Here is a 23,965-nt window from a genome sequence, read left to right as displayed (position 1 = left end):
GGTGGCATTTTGTATTTTGTATTAGTTTTGGATTGTAACTATAAACTCTTGAAATTATTTGATGATGTAAATATATGAAATTTTATGTTATTGAAATTTTCTATATAATGTATGTGGAAAAATGAAATGTTGAGAAATATGTGTAAATGTGCTTCAAGTGATGAAGTGAACAGAAAAGTTCTGAAAATAGTATTGAGATTTTGAGATTGATTTGAAATGTGTGTAATGGAGTTTTGGATTTGGAAAATTATATTGGAAGTGTCTTTTAAACAGGTTCAGAAGAACTGTTTTTCCAATTTAGAGCCGGCATTCTGCCGGATTTTCTATAAAAATTTCGGAAAAATTCAGATTTATCAAAAATTGTAAATAAATGAATTAAAAGGGATAAATTGTAATTAAAATAAGAATTGGTGCTCAGGCACACTGAGTGGCATAATTTGCTCTGCTACACTGTAGACGAGTAAGGGGTGTCACAATAAGCAAATTCAAGAATGATTAACAAGTGTTATATTCTTCTATATTGGCTTTAAACATAATGAACAAAATAGTTCATTAGTTGTAGCTATTACATGACATCAGATGTGTTTTAACATGAAGATAAAAAAAACACAGATGCACACACACCTGTATTGAGAGAAAAATACTTTGTTGGAATTTTATTGCTAAAAATTTAAACTTTACATATGATATTAAGGTTTATTTTATAATAACCCAAATTTGAAACCGTTACTAGTGTTAGGACTTAGGTAAGCATAGGTCTTTGAAGCAAGTAGGAAGCCCAACTTGCATCTTAAAGCTTTATTGGGTCCCATTAATAAAATACTTTAAATATTATAAATTATATTTATTTGTCAATATATTTAATAGTAGGCAAATCAACACAATACCAAAAATACATGTCATAATAAAAAGGAGTTCCACAAAATACACTTACATATGGTAAACATAACAGGAAACAAACTATTGGAACTCGAATAAGCAAAATTTGTTGATTGCATCTTCACTGGCTCCTCTACTAGTCCATAAAGGGGAAGAAAGAATAAAAGGGGTGAGATGGCTAGTCCAAGTAAGCAACGCAACTATAAGAGGGAAGTAAAATAGACATTCATCTAAATACACTTCAAGCAAGTGAGCTGAAACACGTATATGAGTTCACAACACAAACAATAGTAAACAAGGTAGTCTATATCACTAGTGGTTCCCCCGTCCAATTCCTTTTCATTTCATGTCTATAGTGTTAGTTGTATGTCCTAGAGCAATACTTTAATACTGTGTATTGTAAACATAATTCCCAAAAAATGGCTTTAATATATCTTTTAACTTAAAATGTCTATAGTTAGTTGAACAATCCTTTAGTTTCTTATTAGAAGTTCCATTCTCAAATAGTTGAGAATATGAGTGATGCGACTGTCCAGTACAAGTGTTATAAATATTGGTTTATAGTTGATCATACTATGTTGAACATGTTTTATTCAATTAGATTGTCACCTCTTTTTGTCTCCATGGGTTAGTATGAGATACTAATAAAAGTGGAACGGTGAGTCTCATTGCATTTGACATTATGATGTTTGGACAAATACAGTGGGCACAAAAGATAAATAGGCCCAACCAGTGGCACATAAATGATATATAAATGGAGCTTACTCTTACTAATATATTATCATTTAAGTCATACTAGTTCATATAATCCTTGACTTGAGCTGATACAATTATCTCGTATATAGGTGGTTTAAGTTTGATATCGCTTACATGTATGTATCGGTAATACTAGTATGTGTTGGCTTTAACTAGTTATACACAGAGATAGGTGTTCAGTCAAGATGGGATTCTTCCTAAGTAAATAGGGGTGAAGTCCTATACTATTTAAATTGTTCTTGATAGAGAAAGTTCCTGACCAGGTCCAGTTTACTTAGTTAAAAAGAGTGTTTGATGGTAAGACTTCTTAATAAAGAATTAAAATTTAGAAAAAGATATATGATCCAATGCAATTAGGGTTTGGCATATACCGTGGCCCTAATTAGGATCGGGACTTTATAACAACAAGATTTTAGTGCTTGGCATGTATGATCAAGTTCTAATATGGAATGGCATGAATTTCATTAATCACTAATTGGGTAGTCATGGTACACTATGCTAGGCATCAACTATGATTTATGAGAACTAAGAGTGAAAAGAAAATTTCACTCTAGGCGTGGAAAGAGTTCTAATGACATTAAAGAGTTAATATCATATTCTCATTGCTAATTAGTCATAAAGCTAAGAAGTCACACACAATAGAGCTTAAGTGATCAAGATATTATTAATTTGATTAATTAATTAAATTTTTTATTGATTAATTAAATTAATAAATTTAGTTTACAATTAGATTGCAAAATCCATAGTATGACTTGAAAATAAATTTAAAGGAATTGATAATAAGAAAAAAAATAGCTTATAATTAATTGTTAAATATAAGCTTATAATTAAAGGATTTTAATTAAGGAATAATTTATATTATATATTGTCACACCTTACCGCTCTGTAAGATATGACATGATCCAGTAGTATACTAATGAATTATCGAACTTTGCCTATCAATAACCTATTAAATATACCACTGGGGATTTTAAACAAACTAATTTCTTTTTAATTAAATTATTGCTAAGAAGATAAGAAAATATTATGAAATCCTTTAAGATTCAAAGAATTTATTTTATTTTATTTTACGGAAAATTCGCGTGGTGACGGTTATAATTTTGATAAACCAAGTTTTAAAACCTGTGAGAAATAGTATATATAAATTTAACAAAATCAAACTCAAATAATATCTTTTCATTCATTCCATATTAAGGAAATAGAATCACTTCACTTCATTCCATCAGAAACATTCATTTACAATTCAAAAAAATATGTAATTACAAATTTACAAACTCAAAATTTCAAAAATATTACAAAAATTTTATTACAATTCTTCCTATACAACTGCTCATCTGTCTCTTACATACTTATAGAACTACTTTACATCAAAAGGAATTTACAACGGTATACCTAGTATATACCCATAAAATAGTCCGCTCAACACGGCTTCAAACAGCTCACTCAACTGCTTTATCTTTTTCTGTACCTGCGACAGCATACAAAAGCTATCGCTGAGCGTTGAACTCAGCGGTACACAACTAAAATTTTTTTAAGAAAAACTTAATACAAAACATAATTGTCAAATCATAAAAAAAGGGTTTACGATAATTAAATTTTCATAAGTCATGACATCAGTGTCACAAATAATTTATTTCAATCACATTTTATCAAAACTTCACAAAGCAATGGTGTTGCCACAATCACGCAGTTATGGCCATGACACAAAATTTCATGATCAATGCAGCGTTGTACACCACGACAAAGCAATTTCACCCCAATAACTGAGGCTAAAGGGGGACACAAAGGCTAACTAGTAATATGACTATTCATCTGATCTCAACCTCAACTGGCAAGCCAGAGAGGGAGTTAACATAATCAATCTCACCTCAAATAATGAGGGACACTATTTGCTAGTTTTTTCAACCCCGTAAGTGCACGGATCGCAAACAAGTAATAAAGTAGTGAGTAGAGTATCGTCTCACGAGGCATTTAACTAGTAAGTACCAGACTACATAACGATTTTGGCTGTCTAGGTTATCGAATAAAATGGAGGAGTGAAATTTATCTATTTTGAATATTGGGAATAAAAAGGGTAATGAATTTAAAATGGAATAATCTATTGTGAAATAATTCCAGAATTAAAATTTCACACTTTAACCTTATTATGGATGTAATCTTGTCTATTCATTGGATTGAGAATCGTTTGCCTTGATGGAAATTAATTCTAAAGTATTATAGGTCCTCTCTCAAGGCATCTAAGGTGTGTCTCAATTAGAGCTAAACCCTACTTTTGTAGGTGATCGATTCTAATAAATACCCTTTAAAACCTATGATTAATTATGAAGCTCCACAAAGGTTATCAGCCTATCTCTAGGTCAGATTTCCTAGGTTCAAAATCTTGATTTTCTAATATTAATCTTCACCTTTCAGCTCTTCAATTAATATCTATAATCAATACTAAGTGGGTACCAACACATAGCATGCATTAAGATCACAAGAAATTAAATCAAAGAACAAATCTCAAATCTAATAAATAAAACTCAATATTTGTCCATAATAATGATTACAAGCATTACTCTCATAATTCCAGAATATGGAAATTACTCACTCATGGTGAGTTCAGCAAACATAATGAAAAATAAAATAAAAGAATAATAAAAGTCCGCTTAAAGAAATAGAACAAAAGAACCAAAGAGAATATGCAGCTTTGATCTTATGAAACTTCAGCTGACGGCTCCTCCTTGATATTGATACACTACTCTTCTAGGCAACTGTGAGAAAATGATGAAGGTGTTATTATCCGGCTCTGGATCCCTTTTTTCTGCTTTCTACTACTTCTATTTATATTCAGTGCCTAGGGTTAGGTTTTTAGAGTCCTAGAAGCATTAGAAGTCTCTTCTCTCTGTCAAAACTGGGGCTGGAGCCAAATAAGGAAACTGGCTGTCGGTTGATACACGACCCATGTGTCACTACATGGCCAGGGCTGTGTAACTTACTGGAGCTTTGAAGACTGCATCTCGTATTGGGACAGAAGATTACACAGGGCATTGCTGGTTACATAGGTCCAAGTACACGACCCGTGTTCTTTTGCTTTACAGAGAGTTCCTTAATCCTTGCTAGGCAGAGACTTACACGGGTCTGCATGGTTTACACGGATCTGTGTACACGGCCCGTGTACTGTGTTTCTTCCTTGGCTCTTTTAGTTTTCCCTTGGCAGTAGGTTACACGAGCCTGTGGCTTTGATTACACGACCAGTGTAAAGTGTATCAGCGGCATTTCTCTTTCCTTTGGTCTTTCTAAGCTCCCTTCTGCACTCCTATGCCTTGGAACTTTATCCAAACTCCTGAAATGATGTAGAAAACATGGAATTTAGAGTTTGACAATGGAATTTACAAAAGTTGATGAAATTAATGATTATGCAAGAGATTACTTATCTAAATGCTATGAAATAATATACAAATATGCTTAAAAACATCTATATAATACAAGTGTATCAGACACAAATCAAAATGCCATGCCAACTGTGGTTTTAAAACAATATCAAAATAATTTCCATTCAAATAATCACATTTGCAAAATCAAATAATCACATTTTATTCATCATAAATTCCCATACAAAGTGGCAACACATCAAGTTCTCAAAACACATCTAAAAGTATTCAAACTGGCTCACCCCCTTGCTACAATAAATTTAAATAGCCAACATCCGCCTTTCCATAATATAAATTCATTTCATATTCAAAATTCTCAAAACAAAGTAAATAATTCTCAATTGCAAAAAGGAAAGCATACTTGGCTTGGACAAAGTCGATTCAATCCATTTACAATTTTTAAAATAAAAAGCAATTGAGTTATGCACAAACCTTTAATAAATCTCCTTTTCTTTGACTTACTTCTTTTTGTCTTTCAATGTCTCTTTTTCTACTGAAACACATAAGTACAATGTCTCAATACTCATTCCAATTATCACCAATAACTAATTAAATAAATATCTAATGAATCCCTAAGCTAACTTTGCAATTTTAATGAATTTTGGGTTCAAGGCAGTTCTGGACCCTGACTTTAGAACCAAATTCTAACCTAGTTCTAGTTATAATTTGGGAAGGTGATCTTAATGAAAGTTGTTCCTCTATGTCTTAGTTTTATTTTCCTTTTTAAATCATTCAATTTGAAGTTTTGGATCTCTAGTTATGGTTAAACTATTAGACACTATTCTGGGTGTCATATCCTAAAATTCTAGGTTTTTCATATTTGTACCTTAAACTTACATTCTATATCCGAGAATCTTATGCTCAGAATTTGGACCAAGTTCCTAAAATAATGTTTTAGGCCTTTGTCTTAGGTTTTTAAATCATTTTGAATCACTTTAATTAGAGATTTGTAGAGGAAGTTATGGCCTAATAACCATTCAGAGGTCACAGGGCAAATTGGCTAAATTGTAAGAATTCCATATTTGGCATTCTTGATTTACCCTAACAATTCCTTTACTTTGCCCTAAGAATTGGGTTTAGGTCAAAATATGAAATTTGTAGTTCTATGTCTTATGGTTATAGGTTTCCTACACATACCACTTAATTTAATTTCATTCTAATGTTTTAGTCTTACTCATTTTAATTGGACATTTAGGTCAAAAGTCAACTCTTAAAGTGAATTGACCAAAATGCACCTCATCAGGTTATAGTCCATCTTTTTCCATAATACCCGATGAGTCCCTAGGTTTCGATTCACTTATTTATGCTTGTTCTCTTTTCATTTCTTTGATTTTCAAATTCCCAATAATTTCTAAATTAATTCTTGATTAAGGACTTTATAGGGTCCCACACAAATTTAGAGTAGCAACTGAACTTACAGTTACTTCCCGTGTAGGTCACTCATCGCCGGAACTTAGTCTCATTTAACCAATTTGAGCTTCATTTTTCTTATTTTTATCCAATCTCATTTGATCTTTATTAATTTAATTTATGACTTCTCTCTATAATTTAATTATGGTTCTCGACATTTTACCTGTTTGAGTAGACATTAGTCACCAGAACACTAGAATGTATGGATGGAACTACTTAGTGTGAGAGTGTTACAGATATAAATGATTTAATGTGAGAAGTATTTATATGAATTATGAAGCCATGAGAGAAAATATGGCATAGTGGGTTTATTGGTGAGTTAGCATGAGATACCATGTGGCACCATAAGATGGTGACACATTATCAAGTTGACGTGATAAGAAGGAGACAAATCGAAATGGAGTTTACTAAAGGTCAACCTTGTCTCCTTAGTAAAGAATATTGAACTAGCACTAACTCAACTTTAGGGATTCCATATCCCTAAATTTGAGACAAAACTTACCACTTTAGGGATTTAAATCTCTAAAGTAGGGAGATTATCAACAAGTTTAGGGATTCCCATATCATTAAACTAATAAAGCTAACCCACATGCAAAAGATGAATAAGATAGGGAATTTTATGTGATAGCTTTTCTTTCTTCCATTTTCTCTCAAGTTAAGAGCTAAGTTATTTTTCTCCCCTTTTTCTATTTCAATATCAAGGAAATTTGAAGTTATTACTTTGAGATTTCAAGGTAGAGAAATTATTTCTCTACTTACCCAAGGGTTGAACCCTTTTCTTTTTGTGTTATTAGTGGCTAACCAAAGGAGAGACACAAAGAGATCTTGCAGTTCAAAAGTTGGGCATTCTCAATCATCAAAGCTCATGTGGATGGAGTACAGAACCTATGCTTGGAGGTTTAGCTTCTCAAATTAGTGGTGGAATTTAATTGTGCGTGCCCATTTGGTATGAAATCCCTAAACCTAAGTTAAGGATTATTCTTAATCTTAAGTTTCCTAATGGCAAAATAGGCTAAAATCCAAATAAGACTATAAGAGTTGTAATAATTGTGCTTAATATGTGATATTAATTGCAGACTAAAATGAATTAGCATGTAACCTGAAGGAGCGGAAGCATATAAATTGACAGATTAGAACATTAAATACAAAATTTTTCTTCTAGGGTTTCATGCATCATGCCACATCCATTATGTGTCTAATTGATTTCAATGTTCAATTGTATATTAAAACACTTTTAATATGTATTAGGATCTACATTTGCCATTTTAAAATTTTTGAATTAACAAATTAATTCATTAGAAACCTAGATTAGAAGAATAATATGTGCACCAACCTTTTGATGCACTGTAGATGTAATTGGTACCTTTGTGAAGCACCTAGGACCCTAAGAGTTATCCCTCTAGCTTGTCCACACCAAGATCACTAATGACAGCCCCTAAACCAGCTTCTCAATGAAAGAGCGGAAGCATGAAAAACACAAGTTTATATCATTGAATTCAAAAATTTTTCACCTAGGGTCACATGCATCATGTAAGATTCATTTTTATCTATTTGATTTCAATGATAAACATCATATTAAAACTCTTTTAAAATATTTTTGGATCTAGATTTGCTATTTAAGATTTTAGAATTAATTAGATTAATTCATTAGAACCCTAGATTAGATCAAGAACAAGTGCACTAACCTTTTGATACGCTGCAGTGCGTTTGACACCTTTGGGATGCGCCTTAGCACACCAAATGTTGTCCCTCTAGCTTGTCCACACCAATGTAATACCCCTATGTTCGGTAGTGCGTTCTACTGCTCCGGTGACCAGTATCTGTCCGGACAGCTAGAATGCCTAGAATTATATTTAAATATTAGTGAGGAGACATAGAATAATGAAATACAAGAAAAGAAAAGATAAGAAAAGCAAAGGAAAAATAATAACAATGAAATGTAACCAAGTTAAACGAGCCGAGAACCCTAGCGATGGGTGACCGCACCGGAAAGTTGCGGCATGGACCGTTGACTAGCCCTGGACCACAAGGAACCCTGGAAAATATTTTTAGGACTTAAATAAATGTCTATTGAAGCATAAATATCATTAGAAATATCAAAGAAAAATTAATTAATTAGTACAAAGAAAAGTGAGAAATCGAGAAAATGGATAAAACTTGGTGTTACCGAAAAATCGGGAATGCAACCCGAACATGGGCATTGTGGTCATTTGACACCCCGAGTTATCTTTTGACCTAAATGTTCATTAAAAATACATGATATTACACTTGGAAAATGTCATGAAAAATTAAATTGGTGGTACATAGTTTAAATAGCAAAAATTGGGAGTTAAATGTGGGAATATGAAACCTTAGGATAAATAAACATTAAATTAACACATAGTGCTCCAATTTGATTCACAATACAATTTGATTCAAAGTCAATTCCAATATCCAATAATTTTTATGCTCATCACAATTTAAATCATAAATTTGCATTTTTCCATGCAAATTGCCCATCACAATTCAAAACATGTTTTATCACAATTTTCCAAAACATAATTTATTCAATTCACAACAATGCTTAATACTTGTGGAAATACCATTTCACAAAGCTAAATTCATACATACTATAACAATTTCAATAATCATTGAATTAAATCCAATGCTTGTTAAACATAATACATAAGAAAATATGTCATTTAATCATATGAAATATTCAGAACAAAATCAGTTAAAAACTAGTTGTGCATAAACCTCTGATAACTGTCTCTTGGCTCTAACTCAGTGTTTCCTTCCCCTTCCCTGAGTCTTTGCTAATTGAAACACACAATTTGAAGTGTTTCAGTACTCATTTAAATTGTCTCTAACGATAATGCTTAATAATTAATTTATTGAATACTATTATTTCCTCAGTTAACCTAAGATGTTGACCCTCGATGCATTCTAGGTGAATTAGGTTTTAATGTTACCAATATGTCACATTTGTAGCCTTTTAGGGTTGGTACATGTTACCCAATTCATTGCAATTTGCCGGATTTCAGTATACCAATTTGACCTAGCCAGATGACCTAGTTCCCTCAGTTTTTGGGTTTTGGTCAAAACTACAAACTTGTAGATCTATGTCTTATTGCACGCGGGGCAAAATTTCAGGTCATTCTGAGTTTCCTAGACCATGTTATGGTCATTTTACTATCACTGGTCAAAATGCATCAAATTGATCACTTTAGGTCATTTTAGGTCACTTTTGGTTTGGTTAGTTTTTAGATCCAAAATTGTGCAAGCTATTTGACTTGATTATGGTCATTTCTGGGTGTTGGTGTCTTCATAAGAGTTGTAGATATATGTCTTAACTATTCATGGTAAATATTTTAGGTCAATTGGACCTGTTTTGAGTGAGTTATGGCCAAAACACTAACTGCTGCCCAAATGGTAAATTTTCAGGCCTTAAATGCACTAATCCGGATTTGGTCATTTTTCAAGTTACCTTCCAAGCAGAATTTTGGTAAACTTCCTTCATGAAAGTTGGCACTTTTTGTGCCTAGTTTCACCTCTAATTGGTCTAATACCAATTGGAGCCACACACTTAAGGTTCTAGGTCAAAATACACACTGCCCTATTGCAACACTCTTCATCACATACCAAATACACTTTTAACACTACCAAGTTACACATTCATGCCAATTCTGGTTTGTACCATAACCTAAACACATTTCATAACACATTTTTGGTCATTTTGGAAGCTTGTAATCACACCCAATATGCACCTTATAGTACAGAATTTACCAAGTTCAAATTACAACAATTTAATAACATAATCTAGCTCATTTACATGTTTAAACTCAAACTCTTGTACACATATACATGCTGCCATAACAAGTACCATAATTCAAAAATAATATTTCATAAACCAAACCATGAAGCAACATATTTTGGTCCACCATTCACATTGCTGAATTGTACCTCCCCATGAATTAATCTCCAAGCTTCCAAAATTAAGTGTACATTCACATATACTTACTATACATCACCCAATTTATTCCTACACACATAAACACTTAATCAACACTTTAATCCACCATTTACATGCAAGGATAAACTGCCCTTAAGGAGTTTCCATGGCTGCCAAAAGTATACATCTTCCTTAAAACATCAAACTCCAAAAATCTCTCCACAATTCAATGACCCATAACATCCATACAAACTTTAATAAAGCAAGCATCAAAAACACCTACTTATCACTTTGGAAACTCTTCAAAACTTCACCAAAACTTGATCTTCTTGCTGCCTATCTACTACCCAAGTGGTGTAGAGTAATTTTAGTGAAGGAAAGTGCAAGGAAGGAGGCTTGGATCAAGCTTGCATGAAGCTCCAAGGTGTGCAATGGAGGATTTCTTAAGACAACTTTCGGCTGGTTCTTTGAGAGGTGAGGAAGAAGATGAAATCTGTCCAAAGTGAAGCTTTAGTGGTCCACTTAGGTGAGTGAGTGGAGCACTAAGTGAAGGTTAATTATTTATTTATTATGAAGTTTCATTTTCCCTCATTTAACTCTCAATTTTTGCTATTTACATTAGATACTACTAATTTAATTTTTCATTACATTTTCCAAGTGTAATATCATGTATTTTTAATGGAAATTTAGGTTAACGGACAACTCGGGGTGTCAAATGACCACAATGCCACTGTTTGGGTTGCATTCCCGAATTTTCGGTAACACCTGGTTTTGTCCGTTTTTCGATTTCTCACTTTTCTTTGTACTAATTAATTAATTTTTCTTTGGTATTTCTAATGGTATTTACACTTCAATAGACATTTATTTAAGTCCTAAAAATATTTTCTAGGGTTCCCTGCGGTCCAGGGCTAGTCAACGGTCCTCGCTACGACTTCCCGGTGCGGTCACCCATCGCTAGGGTTCTCGGCTCGTTTAATTTGGTTACATTTCATTGCTATTATTTTTCCTTTATTTTTCTTGTATTTTCTTTTCTTGTATTTCATTATTTTATGTCTCCTCATCAATATTTACGTGTAGTTCTAGGCATCCTAGCTGTCTGGACAACACTGGTCACAGGAACAGTAGAACGCACTACCGAACATAGGGGTGTTACACTTGTTATGGCAGCATGCATATGTATATAAGAGTTTGAGTTTGGATATGTAAATAAGCTATATTATGTAGTTAAATTGTTTGTAATTTGGACTTGGTAAATTCTGTACTATAAGGTGCATATTGAGTGTGATTACAAGCTGCCAAAATGACCAACAATGTGAAGTAAAATGTGTTTAGGTTATGGTACAAACCAGAATTGGCATGAATGTATAACTTAGTAATGTTAAAGGTGTCCTTTGATGAGTGATGAACAATGTGCAATAGGGCAGTGTGTATTTTGGCTTAGAACCTTAAGTGTGTGGCTCCAATTGGTATGAGACCAATTTGAGGTGAAATTAGGCACAAAAAGTGCCAACTTTCATGAAGGAAGCTTACCGAAATTTTACTTGGAAGGTAACTTGAAAAATGATCAAATCCGAATTAGTGCATTTAAGGCCTGAAAATTTACCATTTGGGCAGCAGTTAGTGTTTTGGCCATAACTCACTCAAAACAGGTCCAATTGACCTGAAATTTTTACCATGAATAGTTGAGACATATATCTACAAGTCTTATGAAGACACCAAAGCTCAGAATGTAACATCCCTATGTTCTGTAGTGCGTTCTACTGTTCCGGTGACCAGTGTTGTCCGGACAACTAGGATGCCTAGAACTACACTTAGATATAGATGAGGAGACATAAAATAATGAAATACAAGAAAAGAAAATATAAGAAAAAAAAGGAAAAATAATAGCAATGAAATGTAACCAAGTTAAGCGAGCCGAGAACCCTAGCGATGGGTGACCGCACCGGGAAGTCGTGGCGAGGACCGTTGACTAGCCCTGGATGGCGGGAAACCCTGGAAAATATTTTTTACACTTAAATAAACATCTATTAAAGTATAAATACCATTAGAAATATCAAAGAAAAATTAATTAATTAGTACAAAGAAAAGTGAGAAATCGAGAAAACGACAAAACTCGGTATTACCGAAAAATCAGGAATGCAATCCGAACAGGGGCACTGTGGTCATTTGACACCCCGAGTTGTCTTTTGACCTAAATTTCTATTAGAAATAAATGATATTACACTTGGAAAATGTCATGAAAAATTAAATTAGTGGTACATAGTTTAAATAGCAAAAATTGGGAGTTAAATGTGGGAATATGAAACTTTAGAATAAACAACCATTAAATTCTAACCTAGTGCTCCACTCACACCTAAAGTGGACCACTTAATCTTCATTTTGGACAGCAGATTCTCATCTTCCTCAAACTCCCAAGAACCAGCTGAAAATGGTGAAGAAGAAGAACTCCATGGCCGAAATTGAAGAAGCTTCATGCAAGCATGATCCAACCATGGAAACCTCAAGCTCCCTTCACTAAAAGTTGTCCATACACCTTAGGCAGTAGATAGGCAGCAAGAAGATCAAGTTTTGGTGAAGTTTTGAAGAGTTTCCAAAGTAGTAAGTACGTATTTTTGATGCTTGCTTCATTAAAGTTTGTGTGGATGTTATGGGTAGTTGAATTGTGAAAAGATTTTTGGAGTTTGATGTTTTAAGGGAGATGTATATTTTTGGCAGCCATAGAAACTCCATAAGAACAGTTTATCCTTGCATGTAAATGTAGATTAAAGTGTTGATTAAGTGTTTATGTGTGTAGGAATAAATTGGGTGATGTATACTAAGTATATGTGAATGTACACTTGACTTTGGAAGCTTGAAAAGCTAATTGAAGAAGATTACAATTCGACAATTTGAAGTGTGGACTAAAAAAATGTTGTTTCATGGTTTGGTTTATGGAATTTTATTGTTGAATTTGGTGCTTGTTATAGCAGCTTGTATATATGTATAAAGGTGTGATTTTGGACATGTAAATGAGCTAGGTTATGTAGTTAAATTATGTGTAAATTGGACTTGGTAAATTCTGGACTATAAGGTGCATATTGAGTGTGATTTCAAGCTGCCAAAATGACCAACAATGTGAAGTAAAATGTGATTAGGTTATGGTACAAACCAGAATTGGCATGAATGTGTAACTAGGTAATGTTAAATGTGTCCTTTGATGAGTGATGAATAATGTGCAATAGGGCAGTGTGTGTTTTAGCTTAGAACCTTAAGTGTGCAGCTCCAATTGGTATGAGACCAATTGGAGGTGAAACTAGGCACAAAAAGTGCCAACTTTCATGAAGGAAGCTTACCAAAATTCTGCTTGGAAGGTAACTTGAAAAATGACCAAATCCGGATTAGTGCATTTAAGGCCTGAAAATTTACCATTTGGGCAGCAGTTAGTGTTTTGGCCATAACTCACTCAAAACAGATCCAATTCACCTGAAATATTTACCATGAATAGTTTAGACATATATCTACAAGTCTTATGAAGACACCAAAGCCCAGAAATGACCATAAGTAAGTCAAATAGCTTGCACAAGTTCGGGTCCAAAAACTGGCTGAACCTAAAATGACCAAAAGTGACCAATTTTGGTATATTCTGACCAGCAATAGTAAAATGACCATAACTTGGTCTAGTAAACTCAGAATGACCTGAAATTTTGCCCTGCTTGCAATAAGACATAGATCTACAAGTTTTTAGTTTTGATCAAAACCCGAAAACCAAGGGAACTAGGTCGTCCGGCTAGGTCAAATTTGTATACCTGAATACGACGAATTGCAATAAAACGCAATATACATGGAAATGAATATGATAACATGTACCAATACTAAAAGGCTACAAATGTGACATATTGATAACATTAAAACCTAATTCACCCAGACTGCATCGAGGGTCAATATCTTAGGTTGACTAAGGAAATAATAGAATTCAATAAATTAAGTATTAAGTTTTATTGTTAGTGTAACACCCCTATTTGTATAGCCTGGTATATTTCACTGTTCCGGTGACTCGTGTCGGTCCAGACAATTAAGGAGACTAGAACCACACTTAAGACAACTAGAGAAGCCTTAAACCCAAATAATTAGTAATGTTCAATTAGTTAAGTATAAATAAGAAAAATAGAACATAAGAAGTTAAACGAGCCGAGAGCCATAGCGATGGGTGACCTTCTTGGGAAAGACTGCGAAGTCATTTTAAACTCAAATTTCGAACTGTAAAATGTGACGCTGCGGTCCTTAGGACTATTATAAACACAGTGGAAGAGAGAAAATCACGAAAAAGAACTATTAAGCCAGTCAAATAAATAGGTCAGGGAGCCGAAAGAAATATTGAATTAACTGCAAACCGGGATGAACTGGAGAGGGGCAATTTGGTCAATTGACCGAGTCGACTCGACCTAATCACAAATAAAATCGGAGAAAAGAAAATTTCGGAATCGAGAATTAAATTAAAGAACTAATAGAAAAATAAATAGAAAAAAAAAGAAAATGAAAAAGTTAAAAAGGTGATGACATCATGCATGACATCATGCATGATGCCATAAAAATAATAATTAATATATTTAATTAATTAGATTTTTGGTCTTCCTAAAGACATAAAAACAAAAAGAAAAGAAAAGAAAAAAAAGACAAAAGGTTTTCTTCAAGCCGCCCTCACTCTCCCTCTCATCTCCATTAACATACCTCCATTGAAGCTTGTATCCAAGCTTTGAAATCCTTACTAAACTTCAACTTCTCCCATAATTGCTTCATAAAAACTTATTCTAGTCACTTGAGAAGGAGATTGGTCATCAAAGAAAGAAGAAAAAAGGAAAGCTTAAAGACACCTAACAAGGTTAGTGATTGAAGATGTAAAATTAGTTTATTTGTTGTATTTTTAGCTTAATTAACTTGTAAATAAACTTAAAATGAAAAGAAAATTTGTTGAGGGACCAAACTGAAATTCGGCCAGCATGAAGGGGAGGGTGATTTGCATGGTTTGATTTATTTGAATGGGTATATGAACTTTAATTAGTTGTATGGTTATGATTAAAGGTTTTGAAAGTAGCTAAATGCAAGAGTTTGTGAATTAGGGTTTTGGACATTAGGGTTTAGAGATCAAAAATGTCAAAAACATGTAAACGATGTTTTGGACCTAATTTGAAGTGAGAAATGGTCATTTGTGACCAAATGAAATGTGTAGGAATGGTTAGAGTTAAGGCCAAATTCGGATTGAGTGCGGTTATGCTGCTGGCAGCATGACCAAGTGAACTTTGAAGGACCAAAAATGAAAATTTACAAGTCCAATTGGCATGAGACCAATTGGGAATGAAAATAGACACTATATGACACAATTTTCATTTAGGAAGCATGCCTAAAAAGAGACCAAAACCTAGTAAACAAATTGACCAAACTTGAAAAATTACAGTCTGCCTCTGTACAAACTGACCAAATGAACAGTGTTTGTTCTATTGGCCATAACTTGAGCTACGCAGGTCAAAATGACCTGATATTTTACCAGTAGTTAGATGAGATATAGACCTAAAACTTTCATGAAGAACACCAACCCAAATTATGCCATTAATCAAGTCATTTGGCCACCCTAACTTGGTGACCTGAAACTGCCAGCACAAAAAAATTGCCCAGAATTCTGGATTAAGTCCAATCCGGCAGCTATGGTTAAAATGGCTATAACTTGAGCTACAAAACTCCAATTGGAGTGATTCAAAAAGGAGAATAAACTTAAGACAATAGGGAACATTTTCTATGAAGGAAGTTTTGTCAAATTCTGTAACACCCCTAAGTTTGGTAGTGCGTTATGCTGTTCCGGTGACCAGTGCTGTCCGGACAGCTAGGATGCCTAGAACCACACTTTAATATAAGTGAGGAGACATAAAATAATGAAATACAAGAAAAGAAAATACAAGAAAAACAAAGGAAAAATCATAGCAAATAAATGTAACCAAGTTAAGCGAGCCGGAAACCCTAGCGATGGGTGACCGCACCGGGAAGTCACGGCGTGGACCGTTGACTAGCTCGGATCATGGGAACCCCGAAAATATTTTAGGACTTAAATAGACCCTTGTTGAAGAATAAATATCATTATAAAAATCAAAGAATAATTAAATAATTATTATAAATAAAATTTATAAATCGAAAAACGGACAAAACCCGTTATTATCGAAAAATCTGTAATGCAACCCGAACAAGGGCATTATGGTCATTTGACATCCCGAAGTGTCTTTTGACCTAAATTTCCATTAAAAATAAATAATATTACACTTAGAAAATAAAATGAAAAATTAATTTGGTGGTACCTAAAGTAAATAGTGAGAATTAAGGGTTTAATGTGGAATAAGTGGAAATTCAACATATTATATGATTTAAAGTAAGTAAGTGGACCACTAAGAATCATAAAATGAATTAAAAATAAGCATAAGTGGGCAGATTGCTCCACTAAAAGATCATCTTCAACATTGAAACCTCCATTTGCCGTGAATGAAAAACTCCCCAAAATCCTCCATGGCCATTTTTCAATCAAGCTCTATGCACTCCTCCATTTCAACTCCAATCACCTAGGGTTCTTCATTAAAGTTTGTCTACACATCACAAGGAAGAGTTTGATACCAAATTTAAGAAGTTTAAGCAAGGTTTAACAAGCTCCAACCATAAGGTAAGTTAGCATTTTTGAAGATTTCTTTGATAAACTTTGTATACATGTTATGGGTGTTGGTTTTGTGAAGGAAATTTTTAAGTTTGAAGAGTATTGAGATATCCATTTTGGGCAGCCATGTAATCATGTATTGATGAAGTAATTGTACATATATTTGATGAGAATTATGTTAGTTATGATGATTTAATAAACCTAGTGAATTACTTCATATTTATATGGTGATTTTTGGCACTTGGATGGGAATTGATGAATTGTAGGACAATTTGGTGTTGAAGAAGATTTTCGGCAGCTTGGGGACACTTGAATAAATGTATGTATTCATGGAAGTGTTGCCAGAATATTGACATAGAAGGATTGATGGATATGTATATGAACTTGTTGTGTAAAGTATATGCAAAAATTTGTAATGGTTAGTTGTGTATGTGATTGTACTTAGAACTTGTAAATTGAGTGTTAATTGGTGTATTGAGGATAATTGTAATCTGCCCAAAATGATGTTAATATAAAGGGGAATGTGTTTTTGGTAATGTACCAAAACAGATTTGGTAGGGAAGTAAACATATTGCAAGGTAAATGTGTGTAATTGATGTGTGTTAAGCAAAGTAACCAAGGGCAGTGTACATTTTAGCCAATAAGTTTAAATGTGTAACCTCAATTAGTATGAGACCAATTGGAGGTGGAACTAGGCACAAAATGTGCCAACTTTCATTGAGAAAGCATACCAAAATTCTGCTTGCAAGGTGACCTAAGAAAATGACCAATTCGGATTAGGTGCAATTAGGACCTGAAAAATCACCAATTGGGCAGTAGTGAGTGTTTAGGCCATAACTCACTCAAAACAGGTCCAATTGACCTGAAATTTTAACCATGAATAGTTAAGACCCATACCTACAAGTCTTATGAAGACACCAAAGCCCAGAAATGACCATAAGCAAGTCAAAAAGCTTGCACAAGTTCGGGTCCAAAAACTGGCCGAACCAAAGTTGACCAAATTGACCTAAAAATGACCTAATTTGATACCATTTGACCAGCAATAGTATAATGACCATAACTTGGTCTACTTAACTCGGATTGACCTAAAATTTTGCACCGCGGTCCATAAGACATAGATCTACAAGTTTGTAGTTTTGACCGAAACCCGAAAACCGAGGGAACTAGGTCGTCCGGCTTGGTCAAACTAGTATTCCGGAATCCAAAGAAGTTGCATTAAAATGCACTAAACAAGGAAACGAGTTTGGCAAAACGTACCAAACCTAAAACCCTATCGAGTGTGACATATTAATGACACTAAAACCTAATTTACCTAGAAAACATCGAGGGTCGGTATATTAGGTGATTTAGCAAATAAAGGTATTCAGTGAATTGTTTAGCGAACATTATCGTTAGAGGCAAATTAATTTAGCACTGAAACACTTCAAATTGTGTTTCTCAGTTAACAAGGACTCAGCAAAAGGGAAAGAAATACTGAGTCAGGACCAAGAGACAAATATCAGAGGTTTATGCACAACAACTATTTCTCTTGAATTTTTCAATTGAAATAAATATTGACTATTTGTATATTATTGTTTTAAATTGTGGAAATGTGTTTGATGAACACTTATTGATTGAAAAACATGGTGAATGGTTTGAAACTGTGAAAAATTGTTTGAATGATATTGATGGATACTTATTGATTGAAAAGCACTGTAAATGGTTTTTGTGGAAATTGAAGTGAATTACGAATTGTGTTGCCATTTTGTGAATGAAATTATAACTTTGGAAATTTATTGGATTCTTACGGATCATTTGAATAAAATGTTTAGAATTGTTTTGATTCACAATTGGCATGACACTGTTACTATGTTCCTCCTCCATTAATGGGGTGAGTGTGATATATTCCTCCCTCTTTGACTTATCAGTCTGGGGTGAGTATGATTATGTTCCTCCCTCTTTGACTTGCCAGTCTGAGGTGAGTGTGGATGAGTACTCATTATATAGCTAGCTTCCTCCCTCATTGATTTCGACTATTGGGGTGAGTATGTCTTGTCGTGGTGTACAACACGGCATGTACGGAAAAATTGTGTCATGGCTTAAATTGTGATATTAATTGGCAACACTTTATTCTTCAATTATTTGATCGAATTGTGATATTAATTGGCAATACTATATTATTCAGTTATTTGATCGAATTGTATTATTGATTTGCAAAACGATATTATTCAGTTATTTGATCGAATTGTGTTATTGATTTGCAAAACGATATTATTCAGTTATTTGATCGAATTGTGTTATTGATTTGCAAAACGATATTATTCAGTTATTTGATTGAATTGTGTTATTGATTTGCAAAACGATATTATTCAATTATTTGATCAAATTGTGATATTGATCGGCAACACTGTGTTATTCAGTAATTTGATCAAATTGTGTATGAATTGGCAATACGGTATTCTTAAACTATTTGACTAAATTGTGTTATTATGAATTTTGATAATTTGTGAATGGGAGTTTAAATTCCTTATGACATTCATTGTCTTGAATTTAACTATGGTTTTACGTATCCACTATTTATATGGTTTATGAGTTGTGATTTAAAGTTGTATTTGGTTAATGTTGTGCACCACTGAGACATTGTCTCAGCGATAGCTTTTTATTGCTGTCGCAGGTAGACAGACAGACAGGGCAGCAGACTAGGCTGCTAGTACCTCCAGCGAGAGATTTTTCGGGTATAACGAGTATACCGCTTTTTGCATTTTGTACTGTAATGTATGACCACTGTATGTACATATTGTTTTGGTTTGAGCAGTTGTAAATTCAAATTGTAACTTGAGGTTGTAAAATAATTATGAGTTATTTTGACTTGTAAAAAATTGTATTATATTTCCTATATCTCAGCTTTTGAAAAATCACTGTGGATTTGAGTTGAGAAATATGTTGTATTGAGAAAAATGTTGGAGTTGAGATTTGGAAAATAATTGAAGTGCTTTTTACAGGTTTTCTGAAGAACTGTTTTATCCAAAATACAGATGGCATTCTGCCAAAATTTTTACAGAAATTCCAAATAAATCAAATGTGTTAGTTCTATCACTTCAGATCAAAAAGGTTTTTAACACCTGTAAATAGTGCTCACCACTGTAAAAGAAGTAAGAAAAGTTTTTAAAATCCCTTGTAGTATATTTAATGGGTTATCAATAGACGGAGTTGGTAATTCATTAGGTATACTACGGGATCATGTTATGCCTTACAGAGGGGTAGGGTGTGACAAATTCTAACAATAAAATGACCAATGGAACAGTACAACTTAAGACACCGAAACTAAAAATTGACAATTTTGCCTAAAAGACTTAAAATTTGAAGAAACAACCAAAACCAACAAATTTAGTGACCAAAATGTGATATGTGGGTGAAGTTGGAATTCCCATACCTACTAAGCCTTAGAAAGTCAACAATTTGACTTGAATAGTGTAGTGAATAGTAACCCCAAAACACAAAATTTCAAGAATGTCAAGTTTAGCACGTTAGAGCTAAGTAAAAGTGAAGTTAAATTTATTTTTAGATTTATGCTAAGTTATGGTACTGAAACACTGTAAAATTGTGTGTTTTAGTTGAAAAAAATACCGGGAAAGAACTCAAGGAAATGAGTCAAGGCCAAGAGACGACTCGCTTGAGGTTTGTGCACAACATCACTATGCTTTAAAATTCATTGATAAAGTGAATGAAATATGCATTTTACTTTTGCTTTGAATTGTTGAAAGTTTATTATGACCTTATTTATGATCTTTTGATTTAAATTGTGAAAGTTATTGTGTATATTTGAAATGAAAATGTTTAGCAAATTATTGAGATAAGTTTTGAAACCATAGTGTCAAGACCATATATTTGAACACCTCATTAGCACGACTAGTGGGGGTAATTAGTTTTGAATTTTGATTCTTTCTCTGGAGAAGTGTTGAGGCGTGCCAGTAGAAGAGGATGTGAATGGATATCCATATATTTGAGCTAGCTTGCCTTGTGATGTGATTTCTCTTTAGCCTCTGGCTATTGAGATTCTATTTGTTTCGAATGGCATGATCTAACTATGGGTTTTATGAAATGTGATTTGATACTTCAAAAATGAAATTGTTCGGGATTAAAATCTCATAATGCATGTTTTGAACTTAATTGTCATATTGAGTCCAATTTTTGAATAAATGTGATTTTAATTCTGCATAAAGATCATTTTAGTATGTTGTGCACCAGTCGAGTACTCGTGATAAATATTATCATGCAGATATAGAGACTAGAGGAGTAGCAAATTGAGTTGCTGAGGATTGAGGATCTGTCGGCTTGAAGTTATCGGGTATAATTTATACCCTGACTGTAGATATTTCTTTTGATGTATGTATTGCACATAAATGTATGGACATATAAAAATTGGTCTTGAGCAGTTTGTACAAAGTTTGTATAAAGTTGTAATAAAATTTACTTTGAATTTTCATACTGTAGATTTTGGTATGATGTATATATATAGATTGTTGTCTTTAATGAATGGAAATGTTTTATTTTAATTTTAATGAGATCGATAGATATTATTTTACTGATGATTGAATTTTGAAAATTGAGAAATGTTGACTGTTGAATTTTGAGATTTGAGAAATTATTGAGATTGATTATGAAATTGAAGTAGTGGTTGAGAAAATTTTTAGAAGTGTTTTTTTTTTCAGGTATTTGAAGAACTGTTTTCTCAAAATACGGACGGAACTCTGTCAAAATTTTTATAAAATTTACGAAAAAAGAAAATGGACAAAAAATTTAACTAGTTTTCAACTTTAATTAAATGTTTTAATACCTATTAGAAAATGCTCACCACTTATCAAAAATAAGAAAATTGTTTTAAAATCCCTTGTAGGGTACTTAATGAGTTATCGGTAGGTGAAGTTCGGTAGTTCATTAGGTATTCTACGGGATCATGTTATGCCTTACAGAGGGGTAAGGTGTGACATGTTTTAGTGGTATCAGAGCAAAATTTTTTAAGTATGTTTTAACTTGAGAATTTGTGTCTTTTCTTTGTTAAGTACAACTGCTCAATGTCCATATTTGTCACATACAGTGCATTACATCATAAATATGAACTAACGGAGGGAAATCTCCATGTGTTACTTGTTCAGGAGATACCCTAACTTTAGATTGAAATGGAAGAAGGGGATCGCTCAGTTGAGCAATCTGTTGAAGTTAAGGCATAAGGAGAAGCCCCAGCTCTACAGAATGTTAGTGGATCAGTAGCACCAGCCCCGCAAATGCCACAGTTTCCTACACAGTTCGCACAGCAGATGGCTGCGATGTTTCAACAAATGGCTGGGGGTATGCTTGCTCAAGCTCCACCCCAGACACCTGTGGCACAACCACTGCCTCCCGCCAGACAGTATGAAAAATTACTGAAGTATGGGGCTGCAGAATTTAAGGGTACAGTGGACCCTTTAGAGGCAGAGTAATAACTTGAAAGAATGGACAGAGTATTTAAGAAGCTGTACTGCCAAGATGAACTGAAGTTTGAATACGCGGTGTCTCTACTGCAAGGGGATGCGTATGATTGGTGGAAGACCATCCCTCACAGCTTGGCTGAACCACCAGTGCTGACCTGAGATGACTTCATCAGAGAGTTCAGACAGAAATACTTCCCAGACGAATATGTGGATCAGAAGTTACAAGAGTTTCTGAGTCTAAAACAAGGCAACAGAACAGTGGTTGAGTATGAGAGGGAGTTCTCCCACTTAAGTCACTATGCAGGGAGTCTCCTTACTACCAGTAAGGCAAAATGCAAGAGATTTGAGACTGGTTTGAAGCCCAGTTTGAGAATGCAAGTAGTGGAATTCAGGCACAGCAATTTTTCAGAACTTATGTCTCAAGCAGTTGAGCTGGAGAGAATTGAATTAGAGGTGACCCCAAAAAAAGAAAAATTAGAGAAAGCTGAGAAATCAGAAAAAGACAAAGGGGAAAAATCAGTTGAGCAGAGTTCTGGTGGGACTTCTGCGAAAAAGAAGAAATTTAGTGGACCTAGCAGGGGTCGAGGTGGAAGATTTGGTAGGGGCAGATTTTTTAGACAGAGACCCCCTAGGTCTGGTCAGCAGTCGAGTAGGGGTTCACATTTTACCCGCCCCTGTGAGACTTGTGGCAAGATTCATTGGGGGGGGGGGGAGTGTTATTGGGCCATTGGAGCCTGTTTTAACTGTGGAGGCAAGGGCCATATAGCTAAAGACTGCACTAGTGCTCCATCTTTGAGATATGGTCCAGCTCCTATTACTGCCAAGGAATCTATTCAGAGTCCTGCTCCCAGAGGTTCACAGTCAGTTGGCAGAGGAAGAGGCAGAGGTAGAGGCACTGCTTCAGGCAGTCAAGGCATAGTTGGTCAGTCTGCACAAGGAAGTGCGTTAGCTAGAGTCTACACAATGAGACAGCAAGAAGAGGCTGAGACTTTTGATGTGGTAGCTGGTACATTCTCTATCTCTGTTAAAAAATATTTGTATTGTTTGATCCGGGTTCAACTCATTCATATGTTAGTGCTAGCATAGTCAGTTCACTTGCTGTTCCATGTGTGCAAATGGGTTTTGAAGTGCTAGTAACTAGTCCATTAGGACAAGAGGTTCGGGTCAACAGAATTTATAGAGACTGTCCTTTGGTGATCCAAGGACATGTTTTTCTGTCAGATCTGATTGAAATGCCCTTCAGAGAGTATGATATCATCTTGGGCATGGATTGGTTAGCCAGGCATCACGCCATGATTGACTGTAGACTTAAGACAGTCACTTTTGGTCTCCCTTTGTACGGTGATGTGGTAATACATGGGGAGAGGCATTTACTGCCATCAAACATCATTTCAGCTGCACTAGCCAGAAGAATGACCAGAAAGGGGTATGAAGCATACTTGGCACATGTGATAGACAC

General features: G+C 34.1%; 1 long non-coding RNA gene across 2 annotated transcripts; it reads left to right on the top strand.

The window, feature by feature from the left end:
- Window positions 1-17,310: 17,310 nt before the first annotated feature.
- On the top strand, window positions 17,311-19,933 carry LOC131174516 (uncharacterized). 2 transcript variants are annotated; one of them, XR_009144848.1, is made up of 2 exons: window positions 17,311-17,375; window positions 19,710-19,933. It is a non-coding gene; the product is annotated as an uncharacterized LOC131174516 (long non-coding RNA). The 2 variants fall into 2 exon arrangements; XR_009144847.1 differs by lacking the exon at window positions 17,311-17,375 and adding an exon at window positions 18,286-18,560.
- Window positions 19,934-23,965: the final 4,032 nt, after the last annotated feature.

Source organism: Hevea brasiliensis, chromosome 16 (genome assembly GCF_030052815.1).
Source record: "Hevea brasiliensis isolate MT/VB/25A 57/8 chromosome 16, ASM3005281v1, whole genome shotgun sequence".
NCBI lineage: Eukaryota > Viridiplantae > Streptophyta > Magnoliopsida > Malpighiales > Euphorbiaceae > Hevea > Hevea brasiliensis.
Note: the sequence above shows the minus strand (reverse complement) of the source record. Positions and strands in the feature narration are given on the sequence as shown.